Source organism: Telmatherina bonti, assembly GCF_933228915.1.
Source record: "Telmatherina bonti genome assembly, chromosome: 11".
Lineage (NCBI taxonomy): Eukaryota > Metazoa > Chordata > Actinopteri > Atheriniformes > Telmatherinidae > Telmatherina > Telmatherina bonti.
Genome location: NC_136629.1, coordinates 39,118,008 through 39,140,863, shown reverse-complemented (window position 1 = coordinate 39,140,863; position 22,856 = coordinate 39,118,008).

Below are 22,856 nucleotides of genomic sequence, written 5' to 3'. Positions count from 1 at the left end.
CATCTAAACTTGTGATTTTCTGCATTTCTGCAAAACTTCATGAGTTTAGAAAATAAAAGTTTTAAACATTTCTGCCTTTTTTAAAAGAAGTTATAATAGTGGTAAAAACATGGCAGCATCACAAAAGTCTGTAAAACGGATCAATATCCAACTCTCGTATAGTTTTATAGTTATTCTTAAACATCAGTTTGAGCTTTTGACCTCTGAAAAGGCCAAAAGGATGAATAAAGCTGTTTATGCTCCAGTCTACACCCTTCAGACGACCTGTCTGCGTGGTTCTCCAGCCACCGACTCTTCCTGGACCTGACCGGTTCCCCCTCAGGAAGGATGTACGGGTCCAGTAGAGCCAGAACCACCAGAACCACAGGAAGCAGACTGATCAGCTGACCCCCCCCCCCTACATTTATGACTGATTTACACAGCATGTTTGTTTATTTAGTTTTATAATTTTCTGTTCTCTTCGAGTGTGTGTGTGTGTGTGTGTGTTATTCTGTGTGTTTTCTTGTCTTTTTTAACGGCGCTACATGTGTGTTCTACGTTGCCTCTCATCGTCCCCGGGACAAAAACAATAAAGATTTATTCAAGCAAAATATTGTATTTAATGAAAACAGATTCAGAATTAGATTTTCTTTACCACTACATGCACACACACACACACACACACACACACACACAGCTGACCTTTTGCTTGCTAGCAGGTTGAATGGAACAGAGTAAGAAAGCGAAGTCAGTCTTTCAGAGTTTGGTGCATTGACAGTTTCCCAGCAGGTAGAAAATTCCACTCAATAAAGCATCTCCTTCCAGAGCCGAAATCCATTTGGCTCAGGTCTCGGCAGCTTTTCAATCCATCAGCAAAGGCTGGGGGGGGCAAAGAGGCATGCAAATATAACCTGCATGTGACAGAAGTCTGAAGGCAGAAAAAGAAGCTTTAATCTGGAGTTTGAGGTAGAAATGTTGAAGCTTCGCCTCAAACATTTACAGTTTGCTCATATTTATTCATTAAAAACAGCTGCCTGTAAAATAAGCTGAAATTGACTAAAGTAATAATAAATAAAAATTTTATGAAAATCATGACATTAGTTTCTAATTCTGGTTCAATAGAAATATTGACAACAAATAAGATCATTTATTACATATTCCATCAGTCATAAAGTAATATTTAGTTGAAGAATCCTTTAATGTTTCCGCTCCAGTCAGGTGTTTTCTGTTCCTCCCAGTCAGACTTCTGCACCTGTTGGCAGGTATTTTGTCCCACTGTTCAACAGAAAAGTCTCTCATTTGTCCAGGACACATTTGTTTGTTTTATTTTTCTTTCTTCAACTCAATTAAATGAAAAAACAGCGTCTTATAATACTAAATCATATTTTTGCAAATTTTTCCTTGTCGTTCCTTTTTTAAGTCTCCGGTTGTTTGAGTGGCTGTTGTAAATTCAGCCTTTTCTTTAATAAAAGGTATGAATACATATGAGCACAACTGTGTTTGTTCTCTAAATATTCACTTTTCAAATCGTAAATATTTTCATCTACAAAAGAAAACTAAATGTTTCTATTTTTCTGTTTTTTTAAGTATTAAGCAAAACAAACTGCCTACAGAAAAGCAAATAAACACAATTCTGCCCCAAAAACTGCTTAAATAAACAGAAACATGTTCATTGTGTTTGCTTCACATATGAGCGGTTCTTAAAATAGCCGTCGCCTCTGCTGGGAGCGTGCATCCCGCCTGGAACACACTCTAGTTTCCAGGTACAAAGGGGAGCTGGGGGGGGCACAGAGGTGACGGAGGGGAGGACACCTGCCACAGAAACATATGGGACAAGCAGGCTGTGATGAGATGGGATCCGACAAGCAAAGAGATCCCTGGAGATCCAGCAGGGACGGGGTCAAGCTTCCGCCCAGGACTCATCTGTGTGCAGGAGGAAAGTCCTCCGTCAGCTGACTCTGATTCAGGTTCACATTTAAACTGGATAAAAACAGGAAGAAGAAGCTCCTGATCTCCTGATCGGTGTTTCACACATCAGAAATAAAAACGGGTCTTTTTAAGCTTTAATTCTCCGTGTGCTCAAAGCTGCAGCGTTTCCTGAGACATGAAGCCTTTCAGCTGCTGCAGGCATGTCAGGCTCTGGTTCAACACAAGAGCCTTTCTAAACGAACACTTGCCCTTCAGCAGAACAACAAATGCTCTTTAATAATTAAACCACATTGTATGGAAACCAGTTAGCAGCAGGATGTTAAGCTGGAGTCACTGAGCCGTACAGCAGCTTGTAAACAACAGTCTGCGTTAGCTTTCCTGCTAAAGTCTCCTGGAAATGTGACGCTGACGTCAGTCTGCAGGCTAAAACAACGGCTGGCTGACAGCAGCATTCTGTCACACAACCTTTAAGGTGCTGCTCTACCGCATACCAGAGGGGGATTTGCAGTTAATGATGAAATTCTTTAAAATATTTTAAAGTAAAAATATTTTTAAAAATAATAATGTTTAGAATATTGTGAAAGCAGACCTGCCTGAGGAGCCTTACTGATTGGTTTTGGTGTGTAAAACCCAAACTAAGTGTTATAACACTGTTACAGCATTATTAACTTGTTTTTAACATCTCAACCATTTGCTAAAACACATTTATTCTGTTTATTCTTGTCAAAAACCAACAGGAAAACACAAACATCTTTTTTGTCCTTTTTTTAGTGTGAAAGTTAAAGGATTAAATGAAATCATAAAATACAAAATAAAACATAATAAAATTTTACAAGCGTCTTCATTCTTCATCACAGTCCGAACCTTGTTTAGTATTCTGTTTTAACGGCTTCTTGACAGACACGTTTCCATGGAGACCGTGTCCGACGACGTGTCGACCATCGACCGATGGATCAGCTGATCAGAAAAGCATCTCTCTGCTGCAGAAAGTTATTTCAGACGGATTTATTTTGTCCTCCAAAGTTTGTAGAGGACACTCTGTAAACGTGCAGCTGGAGGGAGAAATTAGTTTACGTCTGTTTTGACATTCGCTGAGGGTCAGCGGGGCCTCCCTCTGCAGCCAGGCCTGAAGGTGGGCGCCTGGCGCCTGGTGGGGCCCACGGCGTAACACTGACCCCTCCTCCTGTGAAGTCCCCACCTGGCGGGGCCGTAGGGGTCTGGTGCAGTGTGAGCCGGGCGGCGGCGGCTCAAGGCGAGGACTATCTGAGGGAGGGAAGATCTGAAAGCAGCGTACGGTGGCCTGCTGGGACGACTTCTGGAGCAGCAGCTGCTTTTCCACTGCAGGCTAACAGATTAGCATCGCCGCTGTTCTTTACACACGTTTCCACATGTTTTATGTTCCAGCAGCAACAGGAAATGCTGCGACTCAGACGGAGGATAAAGCCGCTGCTGGACTTCCTGCCCTGTTGCTACACCGACGCAGACTGTTATTATTTTTTCCCTTTTCTTGGATGTATTTCCTCCGTCTTGTGAGTCTGGATGCTGCTCCACTCAATGGAAAACAGAGTTGAATGATCCACAATCATCTTCACTAGTTTCTCCTCCTCCAACGACTCACAGGACCTCCCAGCTAAAACGCACAAGACTAACAAGTTTGTCCCCTTTCAGCTGCCGTAGTCAAAGACAGTGAAGCAACATGGCAGCCTCATGCTGGGTGTGCCGCCACCTATGTAAAAATTACTCACTATAAGTTACGAGACGTTTTCATTTGGATGTGATTGTAATTAGACTTCAGTGAAATAAAGCCAAATAGGTCAGCGCTTTACCTTTCACAGATGTCTTTAAGCAACCAACGGTGCTGAAACCGGTAAATAACCCAGATGTATCGTCCCAACGCAGAGAACTAGATGTTCTCATTACCAGACTGAGGATCTCATGAGGAACAGCTGGGCTGCTGGTCTGTTTGGGATGCAGTGAAGCGACCCGTTAGATCGGACTCGCCACACCTCAGATCATCAGCCCACACTTTCTGTTATTCAGTCGCTCCTCACGTGTCCGGACGTGTAGCATGAAGACCGTGGGAAGAATATTCTCAGAGGGCTTATTTCTTTTTTCACAGCAGGAATAAACATGTTTACCGCAGATATAAACATGTTTACAGCAGATATAAACATGTTTACAGCAGAAATAAACATGTTTACAGCAGAAATAAACATGTTTACAGCAGAAATAAACATGTTTACAGCAGATATAAACATGTTTACAGCAGGAATAAACAACATTTTAGGTTTAATAGGTCAGGTTTACCTTCTTGACAACTGTGGGGGGAGTGAATGTTTTTCTAACTCGCCTGATTTAGGGGTGTGTCCTTTTGATTGACAGGTACCCAATCTCCCGCTTCAAGTCAGAAGAACGTAGAACAACCGTGGTTTTTAGCCGGTTAACAACGTGACTTAGCTTTAGCCCGCTTACCTCCGTTAGCTGGTTAGCTCCCGTTATCTCCGGGTTAGCTCGGTTAGCTCTTAGCTACAGAAAGCTCGGAGTTCGCTCGATGTCAATCATCCACCATGATGCTCACAGCCCCCCTCTCAGCTCCACCTCTTTGCCCATATTTGTATTTTCCGGGTGAGACGACACGTATGACACTGAGAAGATGGCTCCGCCCACCTTTTATATACAGTCTATAGTTCGGACCAACACCTTCATCAGTTAAGTTCAGGATTTGATCTGTTTTCAAAGAGCTTTGCTTGTGTCTGTATTTCACATCAAACATTCCTTTGAATATATTTTCCTCTTATTATTAATATTGTGTAAATGAAGAGATCCCACAGAAAGGCGGTTCGGTGGGCTACAAACTCCTCTGACCTGCTCACTGAACAGATTCAGAAGTTTCAGCCTGAAGCAAAGAGGACATCCTTCAGCTCCTGTTTTTACAGACCTCCCCTGCTGATTCTGATGCCTCCTCAGGCGCAGGTTCTGTCTTCTATGTCCTCTTTAAAGCTGGAGTAATAATTTTATAGCACACACTGTCTCCAGAGTCAGAAATCATCTTAAGTTAGAGATCTTTTAAACTAAAGTTTCAGAAACGAGAATACATGTCCTGAAATGATGGAATGAAATCAGGCAGCAGGCTGGAATAAGCAGCGTTAACGTCTTCGCTTTATTTACAACGAGCTTCAGCCACCAGAATAGTTCTTTAATGTTTAATTAAAAGTGCTTTTAGATCATGGGGGGGATTAGGGCTGCTGGCTGTGGGAATTACTGTAATCGATGACAATCCCAACAAGTATAATGGGAAAGGCTTGTGTGTGCATGCTGGTATAAATATAGATCAGTTGTATTGATCTTGATCATAAGGAGTCAGAGCCCCGAGGGGTTTTCCTTGCAGGGATCTAATCAGCAAATAGACATGGGATGTTGCATATAACCAGGAGACGGCATGAGGCAACATGGAGGAAGACTCGCCGTGCGAAGACGTCTGCGTTGCCAGTTCACTTTGAAGTCATGATGAGTGTTTCTGGCAGCGTCTGTCTGTCCTAAAGTCCAAAGCTATTGTCACTTCAGACACAAATCAACTATATTAGTTTAAATTCACATCTAAAGGGTTTTTTTCAAGACTAATTGAAGGTTTAAATCCAATCCAATCCAATCCAGTTTATTTATAAAGCACCGTTAAAAACAACAAAGTTGACCAAAGTGCTGTACAGAAGAAACAATAAAACATACATATTTACATCATAAAGACGTATAAAGACAAAAGGAACCCTGTTTCTGTGTTCTGGAGACAGTTTCAAGCAACATCATTATTTCCAACATTAAAGAGGAGCATTCTCTGCCTCTGCATCGCCGTGTATTTGTGCCAGATAGGCTTTACCGCGCTGACGGCCTTTCCTCTGGGGTCTATACATCTTTCTGACAGCAGGACTGCGAATGTGTCAAAGAAGCTTCCTGCCTCCCTGCATGAGCTCCCACAGGGCAATGAAGCCGACCACGGTAACTCGATCTGCTGGGCTCAACAACACAAAAGCCAAAGCTCTTCGCTGAAACTTGGAAAGTGAGAAATAAATGACTCTTTTTACTCATGCAGCAAGGGTCAGCACAGCTTCTTGACTGCTGCTCGGCTGGTCTGATGCAGATTAACGTAGGTAAGGCTGAATATTGTTCCCCTTACAGCTCAGTAAGAAGTCTTTTTAACGGCTGCATGTTGGCGATGCGATACGCACCGTCTCCTCTGTTAGTTCAGATTTAACTATTAGCATTTAAGCAGTTTGTTTTTTATTTTAGTATTTCAGGGTCTTGTTCAGGAGTGAGGGAAGGATGGAGTGTGAGACTGAGTCTGCAGTGATGCCGATTCAGTATCGGTCTGTCGAGGTGAAGAAAGAGCTGAGCTGAAAGATGCTGGTTGGTCTACACTCCTACCCTCACCATGATCCCGCGCTGTGGGTGGAGACCATCGACTGCATATAAAAGATGGGCGGAGCCTCCGTGACGTCACCCGTAGGTTTCTGAAGCGCTGAATTGAAGCTCGGTGGGCGGTTCCTACCATCACCATCTTGGCAGGGGCATGCGTGTCGTCTCACCCGGAAAATACAAATATGGACAAAGAGGTGGAGCTGAGAGGGGGGCTGTGAGCGTCATGGTGGATGATTGACATCGAGCGAACTCCGAGCTCTCTGCAGCTAAAAGCTAACCGAGCTAACCCGGAGATAACAGGAGCTAACCAGCTAACGGAGGTAAGCGGGCTAAAGCTAAGTCACGTTGTTAACCGGCTAAAAACCGTGGTTGTTCTACGTTCTTTTGCCTTGAAGCAGGAGATCGGGTACCTGTCAATCAAAAGGACACGCCCCTAAATATGCCGAACTTCGAGATTAAATTATTTTAAACGGGCGAGTTAGAAAAGTTGGGGATTTGCTCTGTTTTGCAGCCCCTCGTGGATGAAGGGGGAACTGCAGTTTTATGCACTTCCACATCGGCTTCACTTTTAACTGCCAGAGGCTCTGTCCATCCTTCATGTACAGTCTGTGGGTGGAGACCCAAAGAACCAGATCATGAATACAAGAGTCTACAATGAGATTCCTCGGTTGGGTGTCTGGACTCTCCCTTAGAGATATGGTGAGCATCTCCATCACATGGATGGATGGTCGGACAGACGGATAGATGGATGAAAAGTGGTTCTACTGGTCACTAAAACCCAAACTTATTCATTTAGAGTGATCGGCGTAAAAAACATAACTGTTCAAAATGACTGGTGTGTATGTGCATTCTGCCCTGCGGGGGATTGTGGCCACAGGCTGCTTGAGGGTTTACACAATATCTCTGCTGTCTTAAGGACTCTGCTCCTCTGGACACAAACCTCTGACGGTGTTCCTGGGATCTGTTGGAGACCTTTTCCCAGTTTGGAGGTCCAAGCCCAACTTTCTGCTTTGGTGTTTTTTAGGCTTCTGGTGTCATTTTGTTGATGTTGGTGATGTTGTGGATCGCTGCATCCACCACTACTGCCTTCTGATTTAGGACTCTGCCAGGTGAAGCGAACTCCAGACCTTTTATTGCTCTTGTGCTCCGATCCGGTTCCTGTGCAGTCCTGATCAGTTCCTCCTTGCTGTTTTTCAGACCGGTCTTCAGCTGCTTCTCTCTGTCAGAGGTACATGCCTTGCAAGTTTTGTCATGATGGGTCTACCACCTCTTCTCTCATGCCTGAGGCAGTTAGCTTGCATTTCATCACTGGAGGCCATCTTCTGGTTGTAGTTCTGGGCCTTGGACTCGGTCTCGGCCCCACGGTGCTGGACTTGGGGTGAAACCCTCCATGCATTGTGAGGAGCGTTCTTGTCTTGATTTTGGTGGTTGGTATCTGATGATTGGCATACATGTTGATGGCTTAGACTTTGTTCTTCCCGTCAAGCTGACTCCTCGGGACCTGAAGGTTTCTGGTTATAAATCTGTCATAAACACACAACCATGATGTTGTTTGGGGAAAAATAAATACACAGCAGACCAGTTTTCCAGAGTTGTTTGTGCTTTTTATATAACTTTTCTATAAATTTGGTTATTTGAGCTTCTGATTGGAGTTCAGACAGTTTCTTCTATTATTTCTTGTTTTTAGATGCATGTTGTTTGTTTCTTATTCCTGTTTCAGCCTCTGTAATAATGTAGATTGTTTCTGCCTGGCCCCCCTTCAGCCCTCCTGTATGTGCAGTTTGGACCGTCCCAGTTTACCTCCACACACTTGTTTTCTCAGGCTTTTGCTTGCTCAGTTTTTTGTCTGTGCAGCCTTTCTGATTACCTTCATCTAGTCCTGCTGTGCCTTGTCCTCCTTTCTAGGTTTTGGTCAAGTTCTTGTTTCATTCCTGCCTGCCTGCCAGAAAAACACATAGCATTGCAGCATGGATGGAGTCTTAACTATTTATTGCAAAAGGGGTAAAAATCTACAATATTCTTCTGATTTGAACTATTTTAGATGTCAACGGTTCACTAAAGCAGCCTTGTTCTTTGTTTTGCAATCATGTTATTTTCCAAGACTTAAATTTGGACACAAGACAGATTTCCACCAGCAGAGTAATATCTGAAGCAATCTCTTGAATTGAAAAAAAAACAAACTGAAATGAAGTTTCCACAAACTCCATTTGAACCAAACAAACTAGCAAGAAAACCTGAATGTTGAGGGAAGTTACCAACAAACAAAAAGAGGAAAAAATGGAGAAATCTCCTCCAGATCCGGTTCCTGTGCAGGAAATCTAGAATTTAACATGTGAAAAGTTACTGACGAGTTTTTTAACTGCCAGCTTAGAAAGGAAACAACTTTTGTTGAGATGTTCCAGTTTCCTCCTGCTGATCATCGTTCGAAGCGAAACCAGGTGAGCAACAGCAGCCTGGCTCGGGATTCAACCTTCAGATCAGGCTGAAGACCTTCCTCTGTGATAAATCTTATAGTCAGAGGTCCAACCATCTCTTAGTCATGCTCAGACTGCTGAAGGATGTCCCATGATGCACTGAGCTCTTCCTCTTCATCTCTCTTCTTCTACGTATATGACTTGCTTCCCTCACAGCTCATGCTGATGGTTAGGTGTGAATGGAGCTGGACAGATGTAGTTAACAGCGGATAGTTTCTGAATGCAACGCTAGGAAGCTGACCAAATGCTGATTAGCTTTAAATTAGCAAACACCATGAAGATCTGACATGAGCTGCCCAGGACAACCTTCATTGTTTAACACAGTTTGACTCAAGTACAACCAGAACTTTGTCCACCCTCTTCTGCTTCTTAAGGTTTTTATTTTCAGAGGTTGGTAGGGAGTAAAGAGTCTGGAACAGAACAAATAAAACAAACAGAAGTCTGAAGCAAAAAGGAAAAACAGTAATCAGATCCAATTTAGCAAGAAAATTATAAATGATTCTAAAGGACTGTAGAAACAGGACTATAGGCAGAAAAGCATCTCCGGAGGTGTAGGATGACCGGTAGTTCCTATTGTACTGCCCTAACTTGCTTTACCATCTCCATCTTCTATGTTTTCTGCACCTGAATCAGCTCTGGGGTTTCTTTTTATTACAACATGCACACTTACCTGTGTCATGCTTTTTTACCTCATGCTTACCTGTCTCATGCTAACCTGCGTCGTGCTTACCTGCCTCATGCTAACCTGTCTCATGCTAACCTGCCTCATGCTTACCTGCCTCATGCTAACCTGCCTCATGCTTACCTGTCTCATGCTTACCTGTCTCATGCTAACCTGCGTCATGCTTACCTGCCTCATGCTTACCTGTCTCATGCTAACCTGCGTCATGCTTACCTGTCTCATGCTAACCTGCCTCATGCTTACCTGCCTCATGCTAACCTGCCTCATGCTTACCTGTCTCATGCTAACCTGCGTCATGCTTACCTACCTCATGCTTACCTGCCTCATGCTTACCTGTCTCATGCTAACCTGCCTCATGCTTACCTGCCTCATGCTTACCTGCCTCATGCTTACCTGTCTCATGCTAACCTGCGTCATGCTTACCTGTCTCATGCTAACCTGCCTCATGCTTACCTGCCTCATGCTAACCTGCCTCATGCTTACCTGCCTCATGCTTACCTGCCTCATGCTAACCTGCGTCATGCTTACCTGCCTCATGCTTACCTGTCTCATGCTAACCTGCGTCATGCTTACCTGCCTCATGCTTACCTGTCTCATGCTAACCTGCCTCATGCTTACCTGTCTCATGCTAACCTGCGTCATGCTTACCTGCCTCATGCTTACCTGTCTCATGCTAACCTGCGTCATGCTTACCTGTCTCATGCTAACCTGCCTCATGCTTACCTGCCTCATGCTAACCTGCCTCATGCTTACCTGCCTCATGCTAACCTAAGTCATGCTTACCTGCCTCATGCTTACCTGTCTCATGCTAACCTGCGTCATGCTTACCTGCCTCATGCTTACCTGTCTCATGCTAACCTGCGTCATGCTTACCTGTCTCATGCTAACCTGCCTCATGCTTACCTGCCTCATGCTAACCTGCCTCATGCTTACCTGCCTCATGCTAACCTGCGTCATGCTTACCTGCCTCATGCTTACCTGTCTCATGCTAACCTGCGTCATGCTTACCTGCCTCATGCTTACCTGCCTCATGCTTACCTGCCTCATGCTACCCTGCCTCATGCTTACCTGCGTCATGCTTACCTGCCTCATGCTACCCTGCCTCATGCTTACCTGTCTCATGCTTACCTGTCTCATGCTAACCTGCGTCATGCTTACCTGCCTCATGCTTACCTGCCTCATGCTAACCTGCGTCATGCTTACCTGCCTCATGCTAACCTGCGTCATGCTTACCTGCCTCATGCTACCCTGCCTCATGCTTACCTGTCTCATGCTAACCTGCGTCATGCTAACCTGCCTCATGTTAACCTGCCTCATGCTTACCTGCCTCATGCTTACCTGCCTCATGCTTACCTGCCTCATGCTAACCTGCGTCATGCTTACCTGCCTCATGCTAACCTGCGTCATGCTTACCTGCCTCATGCTACCCTGCGTCATGCTTACCTGCCTCATGCTAACCTGTCTCATGCTTACCTGTCTCATGCTAACCTGCCTCATGCTTACCTGCCTCATGCTAACCTGCCTCATGCTAACCTGCCTCATGCTAACCTGCCTCATGCTTACCTGCCTCATGCTACCCTGCCTCATGCTACCCTGCCTCATGCTAACCTGCCTCATGCTTACCTGCCTCATGCTAACCTGCCTCATGCTAACCTGCCTCATGCTTACCTGTCTCATGCTAACCTGCGTCATGCTTACCTGCCTCATGCTAACCTGTCTCTTGCTTACCTGTCTCATGCTTACCTGCCTCATGCTAACCTGCCTCATGCTAACCTGCCTCATGCTTACCTGCCTCATGCTTACCTGCCTCATGCTAACCTGCCTCATGCTACCCTGCCTCATGCTTACCTGTCTCATGCTAACCTGCCTCATGCTAACCTGCCTCATGCTAACCTGCCTCATGCTTACCTGTCTCATGCTAACCTGCCTCATGCTTACCTGTCTCATGCTAACCTGCCTCATGCTTACCTACCTCATGCTAACCTACCTCATGCTTATCTGTCTCATGCTAACCTGCGTCATGCTTACCTGCCTCATGCTAACCTGTCTCATGCTTACCTGTCTCATGCTAACCTGCCTCATGCTTACCTGCCTCATGCTAACCTGCCTCATGCTAACCTGCCTCATGCTTACCTGCCTCATGCTAACCTGCCTCATGCTACCCTGCCTCATGCTACCCTGCCTCATGCTAACCTGCCTCATGCTTACCTGCCTCATGCTAACCTGCCTCATGCTTACCTGTCTCATGCTAACCTGCGTCATGCTTACCTGCCTCATGCTAACCTGTCTCATGCTTACCTGCCTCATGCTAACCTGCGTCATGCTACCCTGCCTCATGCTAACCTGCCTCATGCTTACCTGCCTCATGCTAACCTGCCTCATGCTAACCTGCCTCATGCTTACCTGTCTCATGCTAACCTGCGTCATGCTTACCTGCCTCATGCTAACCTGTCTCATGCTTACCTGCCTCATGCTACCCTGCCTCATGCTACCCTGCCTCATGCTAACCTGCCTCATGCTTACCTGCCTCATGCTAACCTGCCTCATGCTAACCTGCCTCATGCTTACCTGTCTCATGCTAACCTGCGTCATGCTTACCTGCCTCATGCTAACCTGTCTCATGCTTACCTGCCTCATGCTACCCTGCCTCATGCTTACCTGTCTCATGCTAACCTGCGTCATGCTTACCTGCCTCATGCTAACCTGCCTCATGCTAACCTGCCTCATGCTTACCTGTCTCATGCTAACCTGCGTCATGCTTACCTGCCTCATGCTAACCTGTCTCATGCTTACCTGCCTCATGCTAACCTGCGTCATGCTTACCTGCCTCATGCTAACCTGCGTCATGCTTACCTGTCTCATGCTAACCTGCGTCATGCTTACCTGCCTCATGCTAACCTGTCTCATGCTTACCTGTCTCATGCTAACCTGCGTCATGCTTACCTGCCTCATGCTAACCTGCGTCATGCTTACCTGTCTCATGCTAACCTGCGTCATGCTTACCTGCCTCATGCTAACCTGCGTCATGCTTATCTCCGTCATGCTGTGTTGTTTGCCATGACGTGTTTCCATTATACCTTTGCAATGGAGCTTCTATGCATGTACGTCTGAAAATCAACCTCATGACAGTGTAAAATGTTTTCATGATATTTTAGAGGTATTTCTAAATTTAACAGTTTTTATTTTTATATTTAGCTTTTGCATAATTCTAAAGAAGTAATAAAAGCACATCTAATACTTACTGTAGCTTTATTCTCCTAAAGCTTAAAGAAAAAAACAGCTGCACGTTGTTTTGTTCTATTTTTGCTGCATTTTAAGGAGACAGTTGTTCAACGGAAGACTGAACTGAAAAAACAAACTTTACCAACATGAACTTCCTCCTAAACAAAACTTTCTCAGCACTCAGAAATGCTCTCGGCAGCAGACAGAAGTCTCCACAATTATGTCATTATTGTATCGCAGTTTCAAAACCTTTCAGACCTCATAAAGCAGCAGTTTGTTGACACACTGCTGGCAAATATTTCATGTATTAAAGAGAGAATGTGAGACCAGACAACCACTGGAGCATTCACTATCAATCAAACTAACATCTTTTGTGAATTTCTGTTGCAAATGAAAAATGTAAGTTACCTTTTGGCCCGTCCCAGAGGGTTCCACATGAAAGACTGGAAGCTCTCCAGAGAGCACAGGAGCAGACACAGGAGGAGGAAAGGTTTCCTCTCATATTTGCTCTGACTTTGATCACAAAGAATCATCCGCATGTTGAACTTAGTCTCTTTTGTTCACCTGGAACTTAATAGTGTTGCTTCATCATTGTTGCTCTCAAGGAACTAAAACTCATTAAACTTCTATTTCTCTCCTCATTCTGACTCGGAGTCGCATGCGGCCATTGTTCAGCTTCACTTTTGTATTACATGCACAGTAAATCCCACATCAGAGGTCATCAGCAGTCGGCGCTGTCTCTTACTAATGCTTCTTGACTGCCGCTGACCTACTTACATTCAAATGAGAGTCGACAATCTCTCCTCCGTCTCAGTAACGTGGCTTTCTCCAAAGAGGATTCTGGATCAGACAAAGATCTGAAGACTTCAGTATGACTGGCCTCGTTCCAGAAGAATCTTAGATGAGCTCCACTGTTCTTCGCTCCTTTACTTCCTGATAGATCTGATAACATGAACAGAGTGTAAATAAAGAAATGTCTTTAAAACCAGAAACTAATTTCATTTTTCAATAAGAGAATATGTGAGAAAGTCTCCAGAAGATTCAAAGTGGATTAAAATGAAGTTAAAACCTTTTTCCAGACTGAGTTCTTACTGAAATTATGATTTCCAGGTGAGGCAGCGCCTGTTTGTCAGAGCTGCAGGCTAATGGCGAACTTTGCATAAAAGCACGTCTGAACTATCTGCATGACAGACGTTCACTCATCTTCCCCTTCCATCATCCGGCTCCTCAGAGTGGAAATAGCAGCCTAAATAAGAAGATGAGGTGTGTGTGCGAGTGTCTGCCCATCATCACGCTGCAAATGAGACTCTGCCTGACTAATTTACGGTGGAAGTCAGCTTCATTTAGCTGCTGGGCCTGCAAAGTGCTGCAGGCTGTGTATCAGTAAAACCTTGTCACCAGAGCAAAAAGTTCCCATTTTACGGCTTTTCACTTCACAGATGTGTTTCATTTCTGAATCTCTAAGATAGGTGCCTTCAGACATAATTAGCAAAGAAACATGCAGCACTAAAGGTGCATAAAAACATAAGGTTTTTACACTGGTACAAGATATATTGAGTTGTGTACTAATACACAAGTTGTTGTTGTTTTCTTGGATAAATAACAGCTAAATGCTTCCAGAAAACATATGATAGGTACATTTCTTCACATGTTCACAATCCCAGCTTAGAAAAAGAGATAGAAATGTTTCCCCGGCTTTTGTTTCCTGTAAAGCTGCATCAGCATGACGGACATGAGGAAGGAATCAGGCGTGAGAGGGGAAGTAAATCAGAGTAACTCTGGTGGAGGCCGTACACAGCCATCTCAATGTAGCAGTAATGGACGATGCCACGGAGAGGATTCATGTCTCCGGAGAGGAAAAATATATATTACACCCTGAGGCCACGCCCACATCAGCCTTCCTGATCCGGATCCGAGTCCGTTGATCGGAAAGTCGCTTCGTTTGGGGAAATGTGAACGCACCAAAGTCTGATTCAGACCAAAGAAGCAACTCGGTCCAACTACAAACGCAGGTCTCGGTCTGTTCCAAGCGGACCAAATACAGGAAGCGGACTACAAACCAAGTCCCGTCCTGCATGTGGTGTAGCGTTGCATTGTGGGTAAATCCATAGCGATGGCGTTAAGGGTCCTCTGCCTCGTCTGGTGTTAATACTGCGTCCATTGTTGCAGTGGATTTCTGCAGGATACTTGCATAAGACACAATAAAAACCCAAAACAGCCATAGTTTGGTCTCCATGTTTAACTGGCAGGTGGAGGAAACAGAGTTTTCTTCTTCACGCCGGTCTGGTCCTCTCTTCTGCTAAATACTAGTGCAGCGCCACCTCTGGTGGGAATGGGGAGATATTATTCTAATGGTTTGGCTGGTTTCACCAAAGTGCAGCGTGAACACGATCCGCATGGATACACCCCCCTACAGCTGGACACAGTCCCCAACCGGACCGAGTCTCCAACTGGACCGGGTCCCCAACTGGACCCAGTCCCCAGTCGGACCCAGTCCCCAACCGGACCGAGTCTCCAACTGGACCCAGTCCCCAACCGGACCGAGTCCCCAACCGGACCGAGTCTCCAACTGGACCCAGTCCCCAACTGGACCCAGTCCCCAGTCGGACCCAGTCCCCAACCGGACCGAGTCTCCAACTGGACCCAGTCCCCAACTGGACCCAGTCCCCAGTCGGACCCAGTCCCCAACTGGACCCAGTCCCCAACCGGACCGAGTCTCCAACTGGACCCAGTCCCCAACTGGACCCAGTCCCCAACTGGACCGAGTCTCCAACTGGACCCAGTCCCCAACTGGACCCAGTCCCCAGTCGGACCCAGTCCCCAACCGGACCGAGTCTCCAACTGGACCCAGTCCCCAACTGGACCCAGTCCCCAGTCGGACCCAGTCCCCAACTGGACCCAGTCCCCAACCGGACCGAGTCTCCAACTGGACCCAGTCCCCAACCGGACCCAGTCCCCAACCGGACCGAGTCTCCAACTGGACCCAGTCCCCAACTGGACCCAGTCCCCAGTCGGACCAAGTCCCCAACTGGACCGGGTCTCCAACTGGACCCAGTCCCCAACTGGACCCAGTCCCCAGTCGGACCCAGTCCCCAACTGGACCCAGTCCCCAGTCGGACCCAGTCCCCAACCGGACCGAGTCTCCAACTGGACCCAGTCCCCAACTGGACCCAGTCCCCAGTCGGACCGAGTCTCCAACTGGACCCAGTCCCCAACCGGACCGAGTCCCCAACCGGACCGAGTCTCCAACTGGACCCAGTCCCCAACTGGACCCAGTCCCCAACTGGACCCAGTCCCCAGTCGGACCCAGTCCCCAACTGGACCCAGTCCCCAACTGGACCCAGTCCCCAGTCGGACCCAGTCCCCAGTCGGACCCAGTCCCCAACTGGACCCAGTCCCCAGTCGGACCCAGTCCCCAACTGGACCCAGTCCCCAGTCGGACCCAGTCCCCAGTCGGACCCAGTCCCCAACTGGACCCAGTCCCCAACTGGACCCAGTCCCCAGTCGGACCCAGTCCCCAGTCGGACCCAGTCCCCAACTGGACCCAGTCCCCAGTCGGACCCAGTCCCCAACTGGACCCAGTCCCCAACTGGACCGGGTCTAGAGAACTATCCTGATGGAAATGCATCCTAAATATGTTTAGAACATAAGAAAATCCATCCTTTTTATTAATGATCCACTTCAGTGTTGCAGGAAGGTGAGAGGCAGGCACAACCTGGACAGGTCACCAGTCCATCACAGATAGACAAACACACTCACACACACTCCTTGGGACAATTTATAGTAACCAGTTAACCCAACATGCATGTCTCTGTGTGATGGGAGGAAGCTGGAGAAAACCCCCACAGGGAGAACATGCAAACCCCACACAGACAGACCACCCTGCTTGGTTCTGATATTTCTGTTGCATTTCATGACTTCATTTCCCAAGAATCAAATCTAATCAGTCACTCTCACTTCAAGTGTTTTTTTTTCTGATGTTGCCTCATTTAGTAATCTGAATATGCAGATTAGCCCTGATTATATCCTCATCAGGATAAAGTAGAACTAGTGTTTACAATGAGAGCCTTTAAGAAGCATCTCATACATTCAGATGCTCCTGCTGGAAAGGCTCTCCCCATGACAAACAGTCCTCCAAGAAGCTCAGGATACGATGTGTTTGGGTCGGTCGCTGGTGGACAGTTTGCCTGAACCGCCTCCAGCCGGGTCTGACCCCATCCTGAATCAGAGGAACATCTCGTTACCAGGCCTCTGCAGAGCTAGAGGACATGCAGAAGAGGGAATTCAGCCTGATTCAGGTGTGCTGGAGAATCTAAAAGCTGCAGGACTGGAGCTGGGTACGTGTCATTTCCAGTTTAATAAGGGAAAGAAATCATAAAGAAGCACAGGTGATGGCTGTAGAGCCCCAAAGGGAGAAAATCCCTTTTTACATGTGGGAACTAACATGTATGGAGAATAAAGGATGATCTCTGGGTTTTGGTTCGGCTTGTTTGGTCTTTTTGTCATTTTTTATTTTAGCTTTCCTGTTTTATTTTGAAAGGGTTTTTGCTTCCTGTTTTTACTTCCTGCTTCCTGTTCATCAGCTCACCTGGTTTTATTTGCTGCACCTGTTCCTTGTTAGTTGTCCTGCATATAAATACCTGTTGGTTTCTTGTGTGTCTGGAATTCAGCAGCATTGTTTAGATGTTGCGTTTGTTTGTCCCGTGTCATCGTAGTTTTCCCTGCTCAGTCCAGTCTGGCTTTTTCCTGACTTTGTGCTCTGGGAACTTGCTGTAGCAGCACAGTTTGTTTTCGGACATCCGACCCCGTCATCTCCACACCAGAACCCGACACAATACTGAGACTCAAGTGCTAGCAGCATCAGAAAGGCACAGTAGCAACAGTAGGCTCCAGCAGGCAACGTACAGAGATCTATGATCAGAACATGAAGCAAATATGAACCCATGAATTCATGTGAATTAACTAAAAAGCATAAAACATAAGATGGTTTATGATGATATCTCCAGTCTGCAGTGATTTATCACAACCACAGGAGTCCAGATGCAGAATTCTGCTCACATTTGGAATAAAAAGATCAGCTATGTGGACATCAGGCTAGATGCTGATGCATCAATACATAGCCACAAGTTCTTTGTCTTGCTCCCTTTCATTAGTGTAAAAGATATTTTCTTATTTGTACAGCTTGTGGAATTCACAGGAATGCCACAAGCAGCAGCGACAGCGTCTCACTTCTGATTGGATCGTTATCGCACCAATCAGGAAGATAACCATCCACACGTGAAGGAGCCGCTTGCCTTGATCCTACTTGTCCACATAAAGTCCACCCTTTGTACGTCCCACCGAGCTCTTCCCAAGCAGAGCTTCTCTCAGACGTTGTCAGAAACACTCGCTGAAGTTGTGATGAAACTCTGCTCGTCCAGCTTCCTGTGGAAAAATTCCCTCCATGATCCATGACTGAATCATCTCTGTGGCCTGGAGAAACATTTTTATATCAATGTCAGCAGAAAAGCTCATTAAACAAAGCTTGTTGCTAAGTACTACATATAGGAAATATTTATTCTCCAGTTGTTGTGAAATATCTAGATCTATATCTAGATAGATCTATATCTATATACGATCTAAGAAAGAAAATGTTTCCTTAAAAGTCTGTTTTCCTGCTTCCTCTGACATGCCAGGACTCTTTCTTCTCTCTTTACTCTGCAGATTTTCTGTTGTTCCTCCTGCATTTCAAAGAGCGACTGGTCGTGTTGGAGATCTCTGTAAGAGTAAAAAACCTCTAAATGTTCCGACATAATGCAGCACAGGTGAGGTTTTTTCATCGGGACATTTGGGCTCCAAGGATGATTTTTGACAGCATGAGACATCAGCCTCATGTTGTGCTGCTGATACATGGTCTGCAGCCACCAAGGCGGCGTAATCCTCCTGAAACTGTAGGATTTAACCAGGCATGTGTGCTCCAGCCCTGCCTCAGTGATATCCAACATAATTTCATCTCTGTGTGACAAAACCATCAGCGCTCATTGAAGTGCAAAGAAAGAAACATAGTGTGAGCGTTTAAGTCCCCACCATCACGGCCCTGTTTCACAGCCCCTGAGGCATGCTGGGTAAAACAGCACTTGTCAACATCAAATAATCAATTGTGTAATCCACACCGATCATCAGAACTCGACGTGTTTCTGACACGATAACCAGTTTATGGAGTTTTGCAGATGAAATTGAACGTTCTGCTTACAGTAAATATTGAAAAAATTAAGTTTATTAATAAGATGCAGAAACACAAAGTGTGAAATTACTTATCCTTTTCTTCTTAAAGTAGCATCATTTAGTATTTTTAGATCCTGCAGGTTCCCGGCATTCTGCCTGAGGACTTAGAGGAGGCGTGTACTTTCAGAGAATGAACATAGATTAAATATGTACTAATGCAGGTTTACATCCTAGATGGCCGTATCAATATTCTGGAATCAAAACGTCGATATCAGCCAGTCTAAATATCGGCTTTGATACTTCTCTGAATATCGAGATACCACGATAACAAAACATGGCAGTGCGTCACCTCTGACAGATTTCAGCTGCAAAATAACATGCGAAGCCCAGAAATGCTGTTTTCTCTTCTGGATGGATCGTAGCAGCCGATCATGATGACATGATGATGATGATGCTGTTAGTGATGAAGAGGTTTTCTCATGCAGGTTTTCACATATCACATTATTTTTACTCATTTTTATTATTTTTGTTTGCTGCTTTCATTTAAAAGCTGAATGTTAATCTGTAGTTTCATTATTTTTATCGTTTTAAGATTTATTTTATTTTTATTTTGTTTATTTACTCACTGGTATAATTTATTTTTGTTGTAAAAGAATTTATTTCAAGTATTGATGCTTTTGAGTTTTATTTATATCTATATTGTCCTTATATTAAAGACATTAATGCACACTGTCCAGCTGTGAGTTTTCTTTAAGGGGAAAGAAGTATCAAGATATTGATGAAAAAGTATCATAAACTAATGGTATCCACAGGGAAAGTGTTGGTATCGTCCTTCTCTGGCATCCTCTTGTCTTACTGTCATCATTTGGGCAGGAAATAAGTTTTTATTTTCTGGATCAAATATTTTAAACAGTTCATTAAAAAGTTTATTTGTATATTTTTATACTTTTTATTGAAAAAAAAAACAACTGTTAAATACTTAAAAATATTAACTGAATGAGTCATATTATATCCAACAGTCCAGTTTCCAGTTGTTTTGTGAGTAATCGCCTCATCGAAAGGAACAGAAACTCGCTCGGTAAGAATGAAATCAGCAGGAGACCTACTTCAAAGTCAGAGAAGTGGATCAGTGTGTGCCCTGAATCCACACTTTCATCACTTTGCATAACCTGTGATATAGTCTGAACAAAGTTAAGGAGAATAAGAGCTTTATTTGAATTTGAAAGGCAACTAACATCAGGTTGAGGCAAAAGCTAGACCTGCCTCGCCAGACCTGATGGTTCTGTTTTCCACAGCTTCAACTTTCAGTACAAATAAACCACTTTTGTAGAACTCCATTGTAAAGTTTGATGCTAGTAATTCACTCAAAAAGCACAAATCAGCTCAGAACATCCAGAAAAGGCGTTGCAGAGGAGTTTTCAATCACCAGATAAATTAGTTACAGGTGAGGGTGTCAGGATTGGGTATAAAAGCAGCATAGCTTAAAAATCCAAGCAACAATTTGTTATGGTTTAATACATTAAGACAAGCTTAGTCAGAGGATCATCAATAAGTCCCAGAAAATTATTCCTTAACGCAAAATTAAAAGAAAAAAAGATTTTTTTAAACTTTAAACTTTTTTAAAGGGTTCCTATGATGGTATTTGGAGTTTTCTGAGCTTTCTACAGTGTTACAGTGTTGAATCCTCATCAGACATGTGAACGACACTGTTTTTTATCACCTAAACGCATGTTACAGTTTGAGTTTGAGTTCCAGCACGCTCTCCGCTTGGTTTCCAAGGCGACGAAAAACACGTGGTTTTAGAGAGTTTTTTCTACGTGGAAATCCTTGTGACGTCCCGGGGGATAAGGTTGGGTGATTGGTTACCTTCTACTGGTTAACAAGGGCATGTACAAATACATCAGGCGGGTGGAAAACGTGGGATAAAGTTATTTCCAACGATGGCTGGTGAGTTTACCAAAGAGAGACATCCTGCTGCATTCGTTGCTGTGGGTTGCTGTTTTCCACTTCGTTTTCAGGCTCTGATTCAGGTTCCAACATGTAGGGCTGGATGCTATGTGTTGACATTGTAGTTTGTTTTCTTATTGAGTTCATATGAGCCTAATCCTTCTGTTTATGAGATGTTACAATGACGGTGAAAGCAGGTGCGGTGCACGCTCCCGATGTAGTGCAGTGGCGGGAGGCGGGGCTTAATGCGGAAGAGTCTCAGTCCACTCGTTTTGCCCGCAGGCTGATCTGACAGCCTACGGAGAGGGTCGGTCTGAAGTAAATAAAGCCATTCGGGGCAATAACTCCATCAATCCCAGCCCTTCTCGTCTCAGAAAACATAATAAATTAGCCTGAAATGCACAGAATAGTTGCACTCTAAAGTTCAAACTTTTACTGGAAAACAGTTTATTTTATTATACCGTGTAGCATATTTAAAGATAGGAAGGATGTGTGTCGTGTGGCTGAAATGTGTGTTCATTTGACCAATATACATCTGTTCATCCATCCATCCATCCATCCATCATTCATCCATCCATCCTCCCATCTATCATTCATCTATCCATCCATCCATCTATGCTTCCATCCATCCTTCCATCTATCCATCATTCATCCATCCTTCCATCCATCTACCATTCCATCCATCCATCCATCCATCCATCATTCATCCATCCATCCATCCATCATTCATCTATCATCCATCCATCCATCCATCCTCCCATCTACCCTTCCATCCATCCTTCCATCCATCATTCATCTATCATCCATCCATCCATCCATCCTCCCATCTATCCTTCCATCCATCCATCCATCCATCCATCTACCCTTCCATCCATCCTTCCATCTATCCTTCCATCCATCCATCCTTCCATCTATCCTTCCATCCATCCATCCATCCTTCCATCTATCCTTCCATCCATCCATCCATCCATCTACCCTTCCATCCATCCTTCCATCCATCATTCATCTATCATCCATCCATCCATCCATCCTCCCATCTATCCTTCCATCCATCCATCCATCCATCATTCATCTATCATCCATCCATCCATCCATCCTCCCATCTATCCTTCCATCCATCCATCCATCCATCCATCTACCCTTCCATCCATCCTTCCATCTATCCATCCATCCAGGCAAGAGTCAGGAGACACCCTGGAATATTCACCCGTCTATCACATTAAATTCCTGGCTAAAATAATTTTTAATAGTAGTTCAGATACTTTTTGCTTTTAAAAGAAAGTGCATGACGCTGTCAGCATTTTGCAGACATTTGTACCTGCAGTAAACGAGATCAAGATCAATCAAAATGGATGCAAGTAAGTTTAAATATGCTGTCAAAGTGGTCTAAAATTTTAGATGCAATTTTATTTATTTGAAGTTGAGCTACTTCATCAGTCCTGATACAGTAAGCAGCAAAGACTTGGACTTGGAGGAATACCCGTCAGCTGTAGAGTTTCTGTAAAATCTTCGGCTCATTGTCTTTTTTATGTCTTCACAAGAAACCCTGAAGGAGCCTCATACAGTTCCAAACATATAAAGGTTTACGGCTCTGATCTACAGCCGACCACGACATGATGCACAGAACTAATAAAACGCTGTGAAAATGTGAAAAGCACCAATTCTGGTCTGTTTTAGCGACTAGAGCACGTGTTTAGCTTCAAAGCATTGGCTTGTGTCAGTGCTTTGGCTTATTACAAATCCAAAACGATAAACTGGAGCCTGCAGAGTTGGTCAGTGGTTTTCTGTTTTTTCCCAAAGAAAATGTTTTTCTCACAACATTTAATAATTCTACAAAATCACTGATTAGATAATAGCAATAACATATGCAGCGCCACAGATCTTTGTATTTACCCGGTGAATAAAAGCTGTCCAGGCTTAAAAGCTTCATCACTAAGAGGCTTTCAAACCTTTTGGTGTTGTTCTGCTGGAGATAAATTTAATCTTCTGAAGTGTCTCACATTTGT